The following is a 17250-nucleotide window of genomic DNA, read 5'->3' on the forward strand; positions in this document are numbered from 1 at the left end:
AGCACTGGGGATGGCAGGGCTGCCACAGCATCGACCTGAGATGTGAGTGGGGCAATCAGCCATCACTGACAGAGGGATCTGTGATTGATTTTAAATTAAGGTCACTGTCCCCGGGCCACAGCTAGATTTGATTACTTCTGTCACATTTTAGAAGGGTGAGACAAACTTGTTTGCAACCATCCCTCCAGTGACTCAACACATGATGATGGTTTTCCAGTCGGGTTTGATGTGTATCCAAATTCCACAATGCACCATGGGCCATTGTGCTGCTGGCATGAGCAAGGCTCTTCTGTAATCTTCTGTAAGGTCTGGGTTATCAGTAACAGCTTCTTACCAGTCAGAGCTTCAGCACCAACACCACCACCTTACCTAAGGGTACAAGCCAACAGAACGGTGGTTCTGCATCTACACCTACAAGCGACGTCACACAGTCCGTAGTCAAATTCATGGTAGTGTTGGATAGCGCCAGATCATGTCAGACAAAACCCACCTCTGAGAGGTGTAAGCAGGCAAATGGAAGCTGCTGACGGACACAAGAAGGGATAGCCAGGGTCTTCCCATGCTGGTGAGCAAAGAATGTCCAGCTGCAACAAAGCAGCACTGTTGGGAAGATGCAGAGGAGCAGCAGATGTGGAATCCTGTGATGCTACAGAACTTAGTCCTGACTTAACCTAAATTCCTACAGCAATGAGGAAGCCACATATCTGGAGCATTTGAGATGACAGCAGGCTAATGGCCGTAACTTATACCATGGGGGACACTCCTACCCTCTTTGGGGAGATGGATGAGGCTGATGACCCATTAAGATTTTTTTTTTTCTTTTAGAAATTCCTGGGATGTCGCAAGTGCACGTGCTTTCTTATTTCTTAAGTCATTATCTGTTTGATCCAGAACCAAGGGTTTTGCAATGCACATTAAACCACAAGAGGAAATCTTGAGCAGTTTGTTAATATCAGCAGCAATCCAGATGGAATTACCATCATCTCCCGCACTCGGTCGAGGGCACATGATGTAATACCAGGCATGGATTTAGCTTAATGCAGCACACCTTCCAATAAGCTACTGCAAAGGGGAAAAAATGCATGACATCAAAGAAAGCAATTTAAAGAGGACAGATCCATCTTAAGGCCTGCGATATGATGGGGAAACAGAGATAAAATGAGGAACGGGGTGGAATGCAAACGGTAAAAGGGTAGAAAATAAAGGGAGCAGTTAAAAGAACCCAAAAAGCAAGCAGGAAATGCCGTCGACGGAACCTGGCACCGCACAAGCGCCCGCTCCGGCCCACCTGCCCCCTCTCCCGGGGCCGCCCCGAGGGCATGCGCGGCCCCGCCGCCCTACTCCTCCCTCCGCCGGCGGCGCGTGCGGTCGTGGGCGGAGTCTCCCCGCCCAGCCCCGCCCCTCCCCGCCCGGCCCGCCCGCCCGGCCCCGCCCCGCCTGCCCGCCCGGCCCGCTGGGGAGCGGCGCGGGACGCGGTGCCGGCGGCCGGGCAGGGCCGGGCAGGGCCGGGCAGGGCAGGGCACGGCGCGCGTCCCCGGCGCGGGGCGGCGGCCGGGGCTGGCGCGGGAGGTGGCGGCTGCGCCCTGGCCACGGCGGCAGAGGCGGCGGCGGGGCACGGAGCCCGGCGCGGGGCTCCCGCAGCCTCCACCGGCGGCCGGAGGTAGGTGCCGCGGGGCGGGGCGCGGGATGAGCTGCGGCGGTCCGCGGGCGGGCGGGCGGCCGGCGGGTGACAGGTTGGCCGGGGCGGCGGCCGGGCTCCCGCGGCCCTTTTGCCGCGCGTTGCGACGGCCCCGATGCCTCGGGCGGCGGCCCCGCTCCGGCCCGTGACCATTGTCTCCGGCGGCGCCGGGCGGGCGCTGCGGGGCGGGCGCCGCCGGGGTCGGGGCGATGCGGTGCGGGGCCGGCGTTCGTGGCTTTGTGCCCGCCGCGGGGCGGCCCGGTGGCGGTGACAGCGCGGCTCCGCGGGGCAGCGCCTGCTGTGCGGAGCGTCGCGCTGTCAGCGGCTGCGGGGCGGAGGGCCGCCCGGGTGCCCGTGGCTGCCCGTGGGCAGAGCGGCGCTGCCCTGCTTGGCCGCGGTCCGCCACCTGCGCTCTGCCCCGAGCCTCGCTCCGAGCCGCGCGGTGCCGCCTCGCGCTTCGGGGGCTGCTGCTGCTTCTGGGGATTTTTTGGCCGGTGTTCGCAGAGGGTGCTCTTCTCGCTGGAAATCTGTTTTTAAACAGCGCCCGCGATGCAGGGCTTAAAATATACGCGTCGTCTGTCGGGGATGCGTTGTTAATGCGCGGAGGGTGAGCGGTTACCCTGAATTCTTTAGGGATTTTCCATTTAAACTCGGCGAGCAAATCTCAGTGTTTTTTTTCCTAGCAACCTTGCGCGTCATTTATCGCTCGCGAAGTGACTGAACGTGTGAAGCTTCCCCCACAGATACGCCGCTGATTGGAGTGTTTCGGGCATGGCGTTAGTGTGGGATGGAAAATCAGCGCGCTTCCATCTCTTCCCGGTGCGTGTATGGGAATTAGGAGAAGCTTCCCCTGGTTGGAAACGGCTGCGGGTTGCCGCGGTTAATGGGGACCCGGCTGCCCCGCACCACTGTGCCCCGCACCGCTGCCCTGAGGGCGGCACTCTGCGGTGAGCCCCGGCGAGGCGCTGGGATCTCTTTCAGCCTGCAATAGGAAGCCCGACCTGAAGAGGGGATAAATGCCAGTATTAACTCGAGAGGGATATCGAGTGCCCGCCCGTAAGCTGGGGTCGCCGGGTGCTTGCAGCGTATGGATGGCATTATGGTGTGATAAAGGTGCAGTAGCTCCAAGCATGCCACTGCTCAGTGCAGTTGGCATTGGCTGCCAGCTGGCCAAGCAGAGCCTGCAGCAGCGTGTGTTACTGGGAAGAGATGCACTTGCATGTAACAAAGGCGCTTGGCTGATCTCCTGTTTGAGGAACTAATTCTTCAAAAAATCTGCTTTTTGGCTCTGCGGCACCCTGGGTTCCCCTGCCTTTGCACCCTTCCTCTTTCCCTGTGGTTGCCCGCACCAGGCTGGGCACTGTGTAGACACAGCAACCCGTCAGTGCTTCATTCCTCTCTAATCCTATCCTACCCAGCTAATCGCCTCACCAAAGCTTTGACGTGAGGTGGTAAGGACCAGGCGTAGTGTTCCAGCCCTGTGTCAGGTTTGGAACATCCCTGGCACACGTGGTTGGGAAATAAAAACTGTGGCTTGAGGGTAGATCCCGACAGTGGGAGGGAGAAGCAGCCAGAAAATGGCACCTGGGGCGTTGCTGCAGAGCCAGCTGTGCACGGGGAGCAGCGAGCGGAGGTGGGAGGGTGCAGCTCCCTTGGCGTAGCAGCAGGGTTCTTATTTTAGCGTGGAAGACGGCCAAAGATAAGGAGCGGTTGTCATCCGGCTGCTGGGAGGACTTGTGGAACAACAACAGAAAGCTTTGTGGAGGTGGAAATGTTTTCATGCGGGTGCTAAAAAAAAAAACGAAAAAAGCAGATAACCTTGTGAGTGATGGACTTGCCACATGAAGCTGGTGGTACAAGGTTCTTCCCATAAAAACCAGAGTGATCCTAATTAAGCCCAGATCCCGTTAAGTGACGCGTGGCTTTATTCATTTCAGATGTTTCTAGGTCCTAGAGATGGGGCCAAATGTGAATAGTTTGATGTGGCAGAGAGTTTAACCCCAATTATTTTGACATAAATCACGTGATTGTTACAGTAGCCAAGTACATGTGATGGGTGCCCCCGAGCTGCTGAGTGAAAAACGTGTATATATTTTTAAAAGTTTCCATGAAAAAACCTATAAAGACCATTAGAGACAGTGCCTGCAGGTTTGCTTGTAGGACACACAGCTGAAATGGGGGCTTTCCAGAGCTGGCAGCTGTGGAGGAAGCAGATAAGTGGTCTCCTTGCAAAGCTGGGCTGGGAAAATGACCTGGGAAAGTGCTGGCTTTTCTAGTTGGGGTGGAAGGAGCACATTGAGGATGCATGGTACTGGCTATGGATGGCTTCACTTGGAGGTCAGGCTGCCCTGGGTCATGTTTCCAGAACTGGCATCTGTGGAGATATTTTTGGTAGCCTTTCATATACTGTCCTTTGAAAGAAGGTGGTTTCCTTTTTCGTTTTGTTTTGCTCAAGCCTTTCTGAATTATCTCAGAAGACACCAGATTTCAAAGAGGAGGTAACTAGCTTTGTGAAAAGTTCTAGACTTTGAACTATCACTGGCCTTCCTCTGTTCCCCCCTGGAATTTCCTTTCCAGTTTTTTCCAGTGCTGTCCATCTTTTCCAGGGCACTGAACAGCCCAGTAATTTGGCCACTCTGTGTAGGAGCCACTTTGTCAAGTTATGTAGCGTTGCTGGCCAGTTCTGGCTTCCTTCCACCTTCCAGCAGATCTGCCCACATGTACAGCAGTCACATAACAGTGCTGTAATATGGGTAAGAAGCAGGCTGACCTCTCCACCCTAGTGAGTTTCAGTGGGGTTGTTGGACATCTGAGGCTGTAATTCCCCATCCAGTTAGTGCAGGCTGGTTTTGAACAGCAGTTTGTCCTCCAACACCTTTGTTTGCTTCAACCTTTCAATTATGTTTCTGCTTTTATTGTGACATGGAAACAAAGAGGCCGCAGAAATACGGTGGCTACCAGGAGGGCCAGGGGAACAATGGCTCTCACGTGCTCTGGCAGACGGTGCATTTTTGGTGGCAAAGCCAGGTTATTTGGAGGAGTGCAGGTCTTGCATTCCAGTGAAAAATAATTCATTAGCAGCCATAGAATAATCACTTTGCTTCAAAAAGGCACTCCAGCTGCATTGCACCAACTGTTCTTTTTCAGCCTCTGAATCCTTAATGACAGTAGTAGCTAATTTCTTTTTCTGTGTTTTTCTAACTGCAGTGTCCTATTTTCTCCGAGTTTATTGAGAAAATAATAGAAGTCATTACATAGCTACTTGTCACCTTTCAGAGAAGAAAACTTCTCTCTGGTTGAATAGCCAAATTAGTTATTTGGTGACCGACTGGAACAATAGCAACTTTTTGTAGCTCATCAGTTATTCGTCTATGCTTGCTGAATAAACTAATTAGTTAGAGGAGTGTCACTTAACTTATGGTCCATGAGTATCAGAAGATGATGAATAAAATACTTGCAGACAGTATAGCAATTGCACATGTACATTGTGTTGCATTCCAGGAAAAAGAGTCATGAAGTGAGAAAGTGAGTAATGTGTATTCATTCTATATTTTTTTTGTTTTATTATCTTTGAAAACTTATGTGACTGCACTGCATGAAATTGTCCTTGGTTTAAAAAAATAGTTAGGTGATTCTTTTGGTTGAAGGAAAGATAATGAGGAGCGTTGAATTGAGTGATGTAGAAGGGCGATGAGAATAGAAATGTGAAAAACTGAATAAAATGTAGAATATTTTTGTGTTTATGATGCATGTCTTTCTGGTAGTTGGTGGTGGATGGCTTTATCTGGACTCACACGAGGCCGTCGCAAAGCAAAAAGGAAGGGCAACGTGTTGTTTTTTAGTTAGGGTTTTCCTAGCCAAGCAGCCAGGCATCGCCACAAGAATAGCAATCCTCTCCTCCAGCCTTGGTGATGGATGGGCTGGAGGCGGGAAGGTGGCTCGGTCAGGCAGTGAGGTGGGGCGGAGGCCTGCAACCCTGTGGTGCCTTGCTGAGAGCGCCAGGAGTCAATTAAAATGGATGTACAAATGGCTGCCGCTGTGCTTTTTTACAAATAAAATCTTATCTACTTCCCCGGGGGAAGAAAAAGAGAGCTATCGTGCTTTGTTTGAAAGAATCTGGTGTGTGGTACCGTATTGTGCGGTACGCTCTTTGGAGTCCCGGAAGAAAGTTGAGGCAGGGACTGAGCCCAGAAGCCTGGCCTCTGGGGAAAGTTATGCACAAGCTCCACTGGGAAGTGGTTGGATCACAGGACTCAGCTTGAAGGAACAACGGCTCTGTAGCCCTGGATAGTCTCCTAGTGGACAGCAAAGGCTGCTTGCTACCTAGGGGAGAGTGTGTGCTATGTAGGTGCGTGTGCTCAGGCCCGTGCTTATTAATTTAAGCCTGTCCTAGAAGAAGGAATGCAGAGAAGAGCCCTGCTGTTGTAGTCATGAGGTGCAGTTAGTTCATCCCTGGGGTCAGATGGAATTGTCTCTCTGTTTTGGGTATGGGAGGACCTCTGTATGGTGAGGGTGGATTCACAGGGCCTCTGTGATGGAGGGAACTGAGTTCTGTGTCACAGCTCTTCTGCGTTGGACAGGCAGGGTACGTCAAAGGAAGTTGTGCTCCGATGGGGTTCGTGGTGTCAACCTCGGTATCTCGTATCCCATCCAGCCATTATATTAACCAGCAGTTCAGCTTAACGAGGACTGCTTGGCCAAGCTCCAGTTGTGCTGGAGTTAAAGGGATGTTGGTGGGTGGAAGAAAGCAGTGGTAAGGAGTTATATCCCTGCTCACTGAGGGAATGCACTGCCCTCTCTGGTTTGGATTTGCTATCTGAGTCCTTAAGTGATTTATTTAGTTACTTATTTATTTTTAAGATGCTCAGGTAGCAGCCGTGGGCCATCCCTTCCGTGTTTTGTCGTGATACCATCACTTGTGTTTTAGGATATGTTCTGGCTGTCATGGTAACTTCCTGTCTTCCAGAGAGAATCGTGACACCGGTGGGACTAGCCCAAGTGCTGCTAGATGCCAAAGAAAAGAAAGTGAAAGCAGAGCATTGCGGTAGACCACAATCCTCACATCCACAGCATGTATTTGCAAAGCCGGCTATGGCGTGGAGGGACTTAACGCAGCCTCCCAGCCCCTATCCACACAGCATCTGATCCCGAAATCGTTAAGTTGGAAGATGAGGGGAACGCTGATCACGAAGGGGCTGTGGACAGCATGGCCAAGATGTTCAGAGCCCCTTCATGATCAACGTTCCCCTCATCTTCCCCTCATCTTGCTGGAGAGGCTTGTCAACACTCCTGCTTCCTGTTTGCTTTCTGGCGGGGCTGAAGAGCTCTTTGCTTTGAAGCACAGAGGCCCAAATACTTCAGGGCTCAGTGCTTCTGAAACTGCTTTTCTTGAGGAGAGGTGCCACTGAACTTCCAAGGAGCTGAGGTTCTCTTATGTTTAAAAAGGAAGGGGGTGTTTCTGTTAGAGTTTCCTGTTTTGAACTTAGTTACAGAAGGATTGTCTTTTTGCATTTTGTATTGTAGATGTAGTGCACTTATGTGGATTATTTTCATAGTTATCTTATTTTTATCTGTTTTGATTTGTGCAAATAAATCTTCCTGTTCTATTTGAGGCTGCTGCTTTAAGGAAGTCTAAGTAAGGTTTCCTGTCAGGAATGGTTTAGACGTGGTTGAATCTTGCCCTGGGGCAGGAGAATGGCTCAGACAACTTATCAAGGTCCTCTTCAGGACCTTTCCTATGGTTCTAGGCAGTTACCAGACAAAATACATTTGTAGTAAGTTGTTCTGGTTATGCTGATAGGATTTTGCTGAAGCATTTAACATGGGTACTTGTTTAAAAAGGAAATAATAGCTAATTGCACTATAGTTACTGTGCTGAATTTGACAAATATCTCTTAAAATTACAGAGGAAAACAACTGATGTTACATTTTCAGACTAACAGTATGATATGGCTGTGATTAATTTTTCCAGGAGCTGTGTGGTTTTTATATCTGCTTAAGTGTATTAACATTTTGAAAGGTCAAAGGTAAGCTTTAAAATGGATGCCAAATTAAGATGGATGGGAGGAAAATGACATTTAGTTCTTGTTACTGCATATTGTTTGAATTTGACCAAAGGCAAAAACAAAACAAAGAATCACCCTCCCCCCAGAGAGGCACAGATGCACATGAACACTCTGTCCACCTGACATCCCAGCATACCTGCTCCAGGAAAACCTTAGTGGTGCAGGCAGATCCTCACCCTAACGAAAAATTAGTGGTCTTTGCTTCCAGATGGTCTAAGTACTCTGCAAAGCCTCTCTTTTAACTAATGTGAGCGAACTCTCTAAATAAATCTAGCTAAAATATTTATATTAGGAAAATATGGCTCATGTGAACCATAGCCACGCTACCATTTCCTGCCCTTGCTGTGTTTGAGATGACGGCTTCACCACGGAGAAGGGACGGTGCTCACAATGCTCTCATCTGTCTCCACACAGCCCTTACCAGACAAAGTCCTTCTGAAATAAAAGAAAAGAAAAAAAAACAGGTTGCAGTGGGAACGGATCCTCTGCTTCAGTGGGAAAAGAGCATGATTAGAGCTGCTGTATGGAAGGAACCAACGCACAACAACTCTGATTTTGGAGAAAGCAGTATAGCTTGCCAAGAGGACCGAATCTGATTTATGCCCGTCGTTTCCAATCTTGCCCTGAAATTAGGTTTAGGACCTAGACTGCAGTGCACCATGGCTTGGGAATTTTGGCCACTCCATTATTTGAGGGATCTTTTAAATTCCCTCCCTGCTAATGATAAGTCATCCTAAGCATCCCTTTCGGGTGCTGAAGATGTTTGTCTGAGGATCTGACAAAAAAAAGAGAGGAAAAATGTGTTCAAGCTCTTGGTTCTGCTGTGAAAATGTATTTTTCATTTCAAGCTGAACCGATTCCTTCAAGGCCTTGCTGCCTTCCGAGTGGAACAAACAACACGCTTATTTTTTTTTTGTTTTACCAAGAAAAGGGGGAAAAAAAAAAAAATAGTCCTTCAGTTGCTCGACCTAAACATTTCTTTCTGTTTTATGGTTGGTTGTTTTTTCAGCTTGGCCACTGTAGCAAACAATTTCATTATTTGCATGGCTCTAATTGCAGTGATTAAACAAACACAGCAAATGCTGACCCTTCGCAGAGCCTCATCACAACCCCGCAGCCAACTTCGTCTGTGTTTTTTCCACAGGGAGGGAGGGAGGGTGGAGTGGCTTTGTGCTAGGCTGAAAAGAAATTACCGACATGTATTTATTTCTCTTCCCTCCGTACCGTTAACGCTGCCGACGTAGAGCAAGAATAATTTCACCCATCGTCTTGCTGGCAGTATCACTGTGGTGTGAACCTGATACAGCTGAAGAACAATCGGGTTTCAAATAGCTTGCTCATGTGTTACTTCCAGGCTGCAGCCTCCCGTGCCTTCATTAGAATACTGCGTAGGATTGATACTCTGCTAGCAATACTGAAACTAACTCTAAGGGCTCGGAAGCAAACATTTACACTTTCATTTTCCATTGTGCAGATGGCAGGCACCCTCATATGGGGTTAAGCAAAATCTTAGCTGGCTGCAGTTCCATCAAATTGGAGCAAACAATTTTTTTGGACATTTTTTAATGACATTTATTTATAGCAGGTAGAGCACAGGCGGCTGCTATTTCTCAGAGTGCTGGAAGAATGTTCTCCAGATGGTGCTTACTGTTTATGCTTTTATTGAGTTCACTTGAACACAGCAGCACTCTACACAAAACACGGAAAATTGGAAAATAAAAACAATTATGTTTTTACAAAGTGCCATGTTATTTGCTGAAATGTCTTATTTGACTGATGAGAGATGCTTCAGGGAGGCGTGGGGGATGATGCCACTCGCACAGGCGCTCACTGGAATGGGTGCAGGCATCTTCCCAGCTTGAGGGGAGCTGCCACTCTTCCCCACACGGTGGGTTTTACACTGCTGCTGGTGATACCTTCGTACGTGTGCCTCCCATTTCTCCAGGGCTATGGGTGAATTTAGGAAGGGGGTGATGATAGCATTGCTGTGATTGAGTTTTCCCAGTCTGGGGTGGGAGAGAGGTGAGGCAAAGCCGTCCCTGAGCCCTCCTTATGCCGCCATTCCCCTTGGCTTTCAATCTCCATGAAAAGAAAAGTGTTGAAGTCTTCTGCTGGTCCAAGGTGAAAGCAGTGGGCTGGTGCCCAAGAGGAGCAATGTGATCATGGCATCTTTAGCAGTGAAGTTGTAGATCCTCACACCGTCCAGTGGTGGGTGTGCTCTTGCTGTTGTAGAGAAGACTGGAAGCTTTAAATAAGAGAATGTGGAATTTTAAGAATATTTTCTCATTAGTAATACTTGGAACAGTTTTCAAAAATTGTTTGTTTTTTTTCTCCATTTCTTCTTAAGAAAGCAAACAGGCCGATCATCAAAGTAGATTTCAACAAGAGGGGGGAAAAAAAGCCTTTCAGTAAATATTTCTGGCTTCTGTTAGCAAACAGAACAAAAAGCCAGCAACAGTCCACAGCACTTCAGGACAATTATTCAACCAGCAAAAACTCTCTCCAGTTTAAACTTTCAAATTGGATGCAATTATTATTTCTTTGTGAATGCAAGCCTTCAGTTTCCTTTGAAATCCAGCTTCAAGCCATCAGTACGTTCAGTGAAATTGAATTTCAAGAAATGAACACATGAGCTGCCATTCAACCTGTTTTTGGGGGGATTTCTTAGCTAAATGGTGGTGCGGTGCTGCTCAGTGCTTCGATTTCTCTCCTCTTGTGACCCAAGAGACAGCCCTTTTCCAACCCGAATTCTTGCTACGTCAGCTACATGCTGTTTATCTTCAGCTGCTCCCTTGGCAGTTATTATTTCTTAATGTGTTAATTGTAGTTCCTGGACCCCAGTGTGTGAGCATGTGTAATGTTCGTTGTAATGACGCCGATGCGTTCTGTGGTTCCTGGAATTGCAGAGAGAAAATGTTGCATTTGTCCCAGGCACAGGGCATCCAGTAAGGGAAACCAATTACAAGAATTCAAATAGCATAAAAAGAACAGTGTGGGTAATTGGGAGGAGTACGCAGTGAGGCTTGGGTTTGATTTTTTTTTTTTATTCAATTATGGTTCCAACTAGTGGTCTTGCTTTGTGTGATATATATATATATATTTTAATTAAAACTTGAATTATGTCCATTGCTTTCCACCTTTTAACAGTATTTCACTGTGAATTCATTCCTAATAGTGAGTAGTCAGGGGTAAAGAATGGCTTTGCTGAGCGATGGGGACTGTTAATTATTAAAAAGAAACCTACGGATTTAAAACAAATTAGAACTCATTAAGACGAGGTCTGTTTCCATATAGACTGGCTGACATGGAGAAGCACATCTGTGAGCCTGGAAAATGGCACTTTTTAGCCAATGCATCCCTCAAAGAAGTGCACCTGTGCTGCAGGGTCGCTGCTGGGGCTCGTCAGAGATCCCAGCTTGGATTGGTTTTTGCTGTCCAAGTCTGGCTGTGACTCAAGCTGTTTTTTCTTAGGGGCTTTCTGGGGAACTTTGTGGAAAATCTCGGGGGTTGAATTGATTGTTGGACGCCGTATACATAACTATGTACTGTTGCAGCCTACTTTCCTGAAATTGTTCGGTGTCCACAGGAAACTCCTAATAAAGAGAGCAAAAGGTGACTTATGATAAGCATTTGAGAATTTAGTTTTATGTTTCCATATGGGCTTTGCACCCCAGGATTTGCTGTCAGGCTAAGATATCCCTCGCATTGTCAGCAGCATCACTGGTAGCGACACACTTGCATGGGGAGAAGCAGCACCACCATTCTGCTGGCTAGGAATCAGCAATAACATTTTGACATCTGTGCAACAGTTTAAAATGAATTATTCAGCACACAGATCGTGCTTTCAGAGCAGCCAGCGCATCTCTGCCCGTTTACTGCTGTCAGTCAGTGATGGAGATGCCACTGGTGCCAGTGGGAGCGGAGCACATGGGCTGGGGGTAGGTTTTGGCCTCTAGCCTGGAACAGCATTTGACAGCACCCCTGCAGAAAACGAAGGGAATAATCTGTGTCGCTATTGACAAAGACCTGAGATCATGATGGTGTGCTGTTGTCTTGGCGTATTTTAAATACATTCTGAAATAAAGGCCTTAAACAATTAGTTATAATTTGGGCTGTTCAGGTTAAGCTCCAGAGAGTGAAGGATGAGATCGGTGCATTGCGTGTGAGTCCCCAGATCCACCGAGCATCCTGTGCCCTCTGGGAGCACACCCAGGCACTGCCCTGCGGCAGGTCAGGGCAAGCCCCAGTTTCTGCCAGGCCAGGGACTGGCGTGAAGGAGTCACTGATGCCTATCAGCAGAGAAAATGTGTGAGAGCTGCAGCGAAAGCAGTATCGGATTGGGAAAAACACGGTGAACAGCAGTGAGAATGCGCTTTGGGGAACCGCAGATGGGGGAGGCTGGGAGGAAGGACAGAGTAGCTGAACAGGTCTGTTTGAGACAGGCTTGTGGGAGCAGAGCTAGGCATTTAGCTTCCTAATTCAGCACAGTCCTCTGAATTAAAGTTGCATATGTGTTGTGAGTCTGGCATCTGTTATTTCACAAGATGCCTGTTCTCTGTAGCTGCATTTTAAATATAAATGCAGAACACGGGATGATAAAGTTCAGTGCAGTAGGTTATTGGCATTTCCATGCCTTCCTTTAAGTACTGTGCTGTAGCTGTCCACTGGTGATTTATTTAGTGGGCAAAAATTTGGGAGCACACGAATAGCAGCATTGCAGTGTGCAGCAAAGTCAGCAGCCTGGCATTGTCTCTGTTCATGTTTGGGTGATGGAGCACACAGGCTGCCCAGAGGCTGTGCAGTCTCCTTCTTGGAGGTCTCCAAGAGCCACCTGGCCAGTGAGGCCTGGCAGCCTGCTCTGGGTGTGCTGCTGGGGCAGGGGCTGGGCCTGATGGATGCTGAGCTGCCTGCCAGCATCAGACATCCTGTGATCTTGTGATTCTTCGGGTGGCCAACTGAAAACCCAGCCTTCCCATTTTCTGGCCACACATGTGTAGCAAATAACACCCTGCCATGTAAGTAGCACAGTACTGCACTTGGAAAGGAAAGACATATTATCCAAGTAACTATAAAACAAATGGCTAGCATGCATTAAATTTCTCATGCAGGAAAACAGATCTATAGAGAAAAGACACTTAAGCACATAATGAAAGTTAAGGAGATCCTTATGTCCTATTGAAGTCAGTAGCATTTAAGCATGTACTAAAACCTTTCCTGAAACAGGAACTCGTACAGTATAGTAACACAATAGCTGTAAGGCTGATGCTGAAGGGCCCTGAACCCCTGAGTACGCATGTATTTGTAGCCTTACTATCATCATCCTCAAGAGCTCTGCCAAGAGAGAGAAATTATGATGAATACCCCACATCTCATGATGCCCAGGTGCGACTCTTTTGCAGGAGGTGTGCTCGCCTGGTTGCTTGGCACTAGCACTCCTGTGGCTGCCATTTCCAGCAGTGTGAACTGGTGCCTGGTTCTGTACCGTCATGCAGCCAGCACCAGATGCATGTGGGTATGTGCATGTCATGCTCCTGTAATGTCTGTGCTGGCTTTCTGTATGTCTGCCATCACCGAGCACCTGTACCTCTTTGCTATCTTTGATCTACTCGCCATCACTGTGCTTCTGGGAGGCAGATGAGTGTTCTCGCCCTTTCGCAGGGAGATAGAAGAGGCACAGGGGGATTTTAAAAGTTTTTGTCACATCCACGTGGAGGCACAATGGGGGACATTCTTCCAGGCCCTGTATCTGTGGGCACTGGGCTCTGTGAGGGTTGCTCAACCTCATGTGATAAGCTTGTAGCCGGGGACTTGGAATGTGCAAGGACCATGGAGGGAACCTGCTTTGCTGGTGTGTTATGAGCTGGTGAGAAACCGGGGACATGCAGAAGACCAAAAAGAAAGGGAAAGAGGGTAAACATCCAAAGTAATATATGTATGGGGGTGAAGAACACTACATGCTTTTATTGCCACTTGATTGGAAGGATGTGTGCAGCTTGTGAGTATCCATTAATTAGTGGTGCAGTTGCTCTGTGCTGGTATCACTAAAACCTTAATGGTACGTGGTACAGGGCTGTGATTTCTTCCTTTTTCCACATGCCCTTGTGAAGATGCTGTCTGTCAGTGCAGTGCCTTGTGAACAGGGTATGCCACTGTGCCTGATTATGTAGCAAGAGGACTGTAAAATCCTTTGGCAGTTACCTCCAGTGTTATTTTTCCTTATAAAAGGTCTTTGATATGCAGTACTTTCTTGCACACACACAGTCTTCAGCGTTTTTCTTTCTTTTGCTGAAACATGCTAATTCTTAAAATGGCTCCTGCGCAGGCATTGCCTGCTGCACTTAGTGCCTGCAGTGCGATGGGTTAGCAGCAACAACAGCAAAGGCTCTCCTTCATTTCCTTTATATGCACATCGTGCAGCTTTTCAAACAGTGCATCAAACAACACCGACTGGAAATTTCCAGGCCCGTTTCCTGTCTGGTGCATGCTCATAAAGCAGGATTGTCTGTACGGTGCGTAGCTGCAGTACTGCAGAAAGTCAATAAAGAGCTGACCATCTCACCTCTATCAAAAGCAGTTGAGAAGCCCTGCCTCATCTGCCTTATTAAAACCACACTTGACTCCTGCAGAGAGACATAGCTGGAAACCTCGAAGAGAAAGAATAAAAAGGAGGCAGAGCTTGCAGTGAGTATTCTCCTTATGGGTCTTGCAGTAAGGTTAAAGAGTATTTATTCTAAAATGGACTGAAAAAAAAGCAGATTCGTTAAGGTCTTTGTGTAAGTGTGGGCATACTGCTTGAACCTCCGACTCTCCCGTATTCAGTACGACACAGAGATGAGATGATTCGTTATTGCAGCAATGAGTAGATGGAAATAGCTCCCTGATGGATTTGTATTTTAAGTGTGAGGATGTGGATGCATATAGATGTGCATGTGTGTATGGACTTTATCTTAGCAAGAAAAGGCACGTTGTAGAAATAGATACAGGAGGTAGGATTTGTGCTGCAGAATGTGTTTCAGTATGCGCTTGAAAGGCCGCTTATTTTTTAATTTCTTATGTAAGAGTAATCGATTGAATGTTTGCCAGGCTTTCAGTAGGAGCCACCAGGAGTCCCTACCCCCACCTTCCCAGGGCCTGATAGCTTTTTCTCACCTTAAAATGGAAGAAGAAAGAACTTTAACAGGAAGATCATTGCTTTAGCTTAATATAGTAAGATTTCAGAGATCGAATTTTCTGATAGTAATGAAACGAACCATGAGTTGTGCCATGAATTTGATTGCAGTTAATTAGATTGGTGAGATGCTCAACAAATCTGGCCCATTATCTTTAGCCTCACCTACTTTGGGTTTGTATGAAGTAGTATTCTTTTTATATAAATATGAATGTATGTATAGTATGAAAACCTGTCTGGCAGCTCAGTTGTTTGGAACAATTACCGTCTGTGAGTAGTTACTAATAATAGCGTTGTTGGAAACGCTAGTGTGCTGCTGACCATTAATCCCACTGTGTTTATTGCTTTGGTGGCACAGGCTTGGTTTGCCTTTTCACAAGGAAGAATACAGCCGAACATTTCAGCAAAGAGACATACACAAGGTCTGTCCTGCTGCTTTTTCCAGTTCTCATTGATCTTAATGAGACTAGTCATATGAATAGGAGCGACTCGTGTCAAAAAGGATTTTTTGGCTGAAACTCACAATTTGTATTTGTTTGATGTGCCTCTGCAGGCTTCAGAGTGAAGAGCTCCTGTTGTTGCTTTTGGCAGTGGGGAATAGCTGCAGAGTGGGGTGTCCCACAAGATGGTCTCATTGTCTTGCCTTTGCTCTTTATGCAGTCTGCTCCTGTTCAGCAATTAATAAGATGGAGTATTTGGTGATGGAGAAAACTACTGGCATAAAGCTACAGCTAACCAGGAATAGCACTGAAGAGCTGATCGTGTTGGGGGAAAAACAGAAGGAGGACTCTGGCACTGGGGAGATTGGCTCTCCAGGGCAGTGGACATGGCCCCAAGTTCAGGGAGAGTCTGGACAAAGCTCTCAGTCAGAGTTTAATTTTGGGTGGGCCTGTGGTGAGCCAGGGGTTGGACTCTGTGATCTTTACAGGTCTCTTTCAACTTGGGATATTTGATGAATTTGTATGATTTGACATGCAGACTAGCAGTTGGTGGGAGGGAGAGCACCCATCAGAGGTAGGAGGTGTAGGTCCGGCGGTCCCAGCGTTCCCCTGAAGCTGCCAGGGGTTGTCTCCTTGTTTGGCTGCTTCTGCTGTGCCCAGTGGGCACCCACTAAGGAAACAGGGCAGGCTCTGCCCATTACCTGCCAAGCCCTCATTGTGAAGGGTGCTGCATCTCCCCCATTGCCACCACCTTGGGATAAGTCAGAGGCATCGTGTGTGATGTTTCTCAGGCAATGCTATCTAGAAAGGAAACAATTTTACACATCAGCAGTTTTTTATGATTAATAATATTATCCTGCCTTAATTGAAAAATGGGCTGGGGCCCTTAAGAAAAAATTAAGCTGCAGGAATTAGAATCTAACCTCTTTGTGATGAATGTGTATTTTTATGCGCCACATATTGCTGTCAGTGCTTTTAGGAATAATAGCGTGGTATATTGTAATAAAGAATTGTCCCGTGTTGTTTGTAGTTGCGTGGCACCATTCTGTCTGCCTGACTTGACTTTAAGAGCTCGGGTAGAATCCATGTGAGGGTGCTGAAATCCTTTTAGAGGGAATTTATGTACAAACAGGAGAGCAATGTGTAGTCTCCAGGCTTCGCTATCAGTTGTTATTGCTGAAAGATATTCACAGGGAGCTAATGCCAGACATAGCATTAGCTATCTTCAGCCTCGGTGTCTTTGTGGAAAGTTGGTAATAAAATGAGAGAGGGCTCCCGTCGGCATGATTCTTAAACATCAGTGAATCATCTTATGCAGCGAGGCAGTTGCTGCTGGGGTGAGTGTGTGCAGGGGTCTTTGTGAGCCACGTTCTCTACCTAAAGAGGTAGAGGGGGAGGGAGCAAACTTGCTGCTGTCTAACCTGGCATGGAGCCACGGCTGCCTTCCCCATGGAGAACCACAGCTTCAGCAGCAGCTGAGAAGATCTGAAAGCAGGTAAATGTGGGAGATGTGAGCGTAGCACCTTGAAATACAGACACCATATTCCCCCCACCCAGAGCTTTCAAATACTCCCGTCAGCTGAAATACTGCTAACCCAAACATTCGAACATGATGAGTCAAATCTCCCTGGAAACCAAGCAGAGAAGAACCCGCATGTGTGGAGTCGCTGGTGCTGGTGTTTGTCTCCGACAGACAGCATAGAAGCTCTCCTCCTCCACCTCCTTCTTCCTCGGGGACACAGCAGAGCAGTAAGGAAGAAAGGCCGGGCTGGCAGCGAGGCAGAGGATCGTCAACTGTGGGATGCTCACCCAAGGGCTCCGCCAGGATGAAAGGTCTGTGTGGCTACCCCTGTCCTTTGTGTTTGGGCCAGCATTGCTATTAAAACAGACCCCGGGGAA

General features: G+C 47.9%; 1 protein-coding gene across 3 annotated transcripts in view; it reads left to right on the forward strand.

The window, feature by feature from the left end:
- The first annotated feature begins 1550 nt into the window (after positions 1 to 1550).
- The window catches only part of RAI2 (retinoic acid induced 2), a 32232-nt gene continuing 16532 nt past the window's right edge, over positions 1551 to 17250 (forward strand). Inside the window, exon 1 of one of the 3 annotated variants that reach the window (XM_052674008.1) lies at positions 1551 to 1660. The gene's annotated coding sequence lies outside the window, so the exon portion shown is untranslated. Of the gene's footprint in view, positions 1661 to 2361; positions 2498 to 15985; positions 17185 to 17250 lie in introns of those variants that run through there. The other 2 variants (XM_052674011.1, XM_052674010.1) reach the window with 2 other exon arrangements.

The sequence above is a fragment of the Tympanuchus pallidicinctus genome, unplaced genomic scaffold, assembly GCF_026119805.1.
Source record: "Tympanuchus pallidicinctus isolate F22 unplaced genomic scaffold, pur_lepc_1.0 scaffold14, whole genome shotgun sequence".
Taxonomy (NCBI): Eukaryota; Metazoa; Chordata; class Aves; order Galliformes; family Phasianidae; genus Tympanuchus; species Tympanuchus pallidicinctus.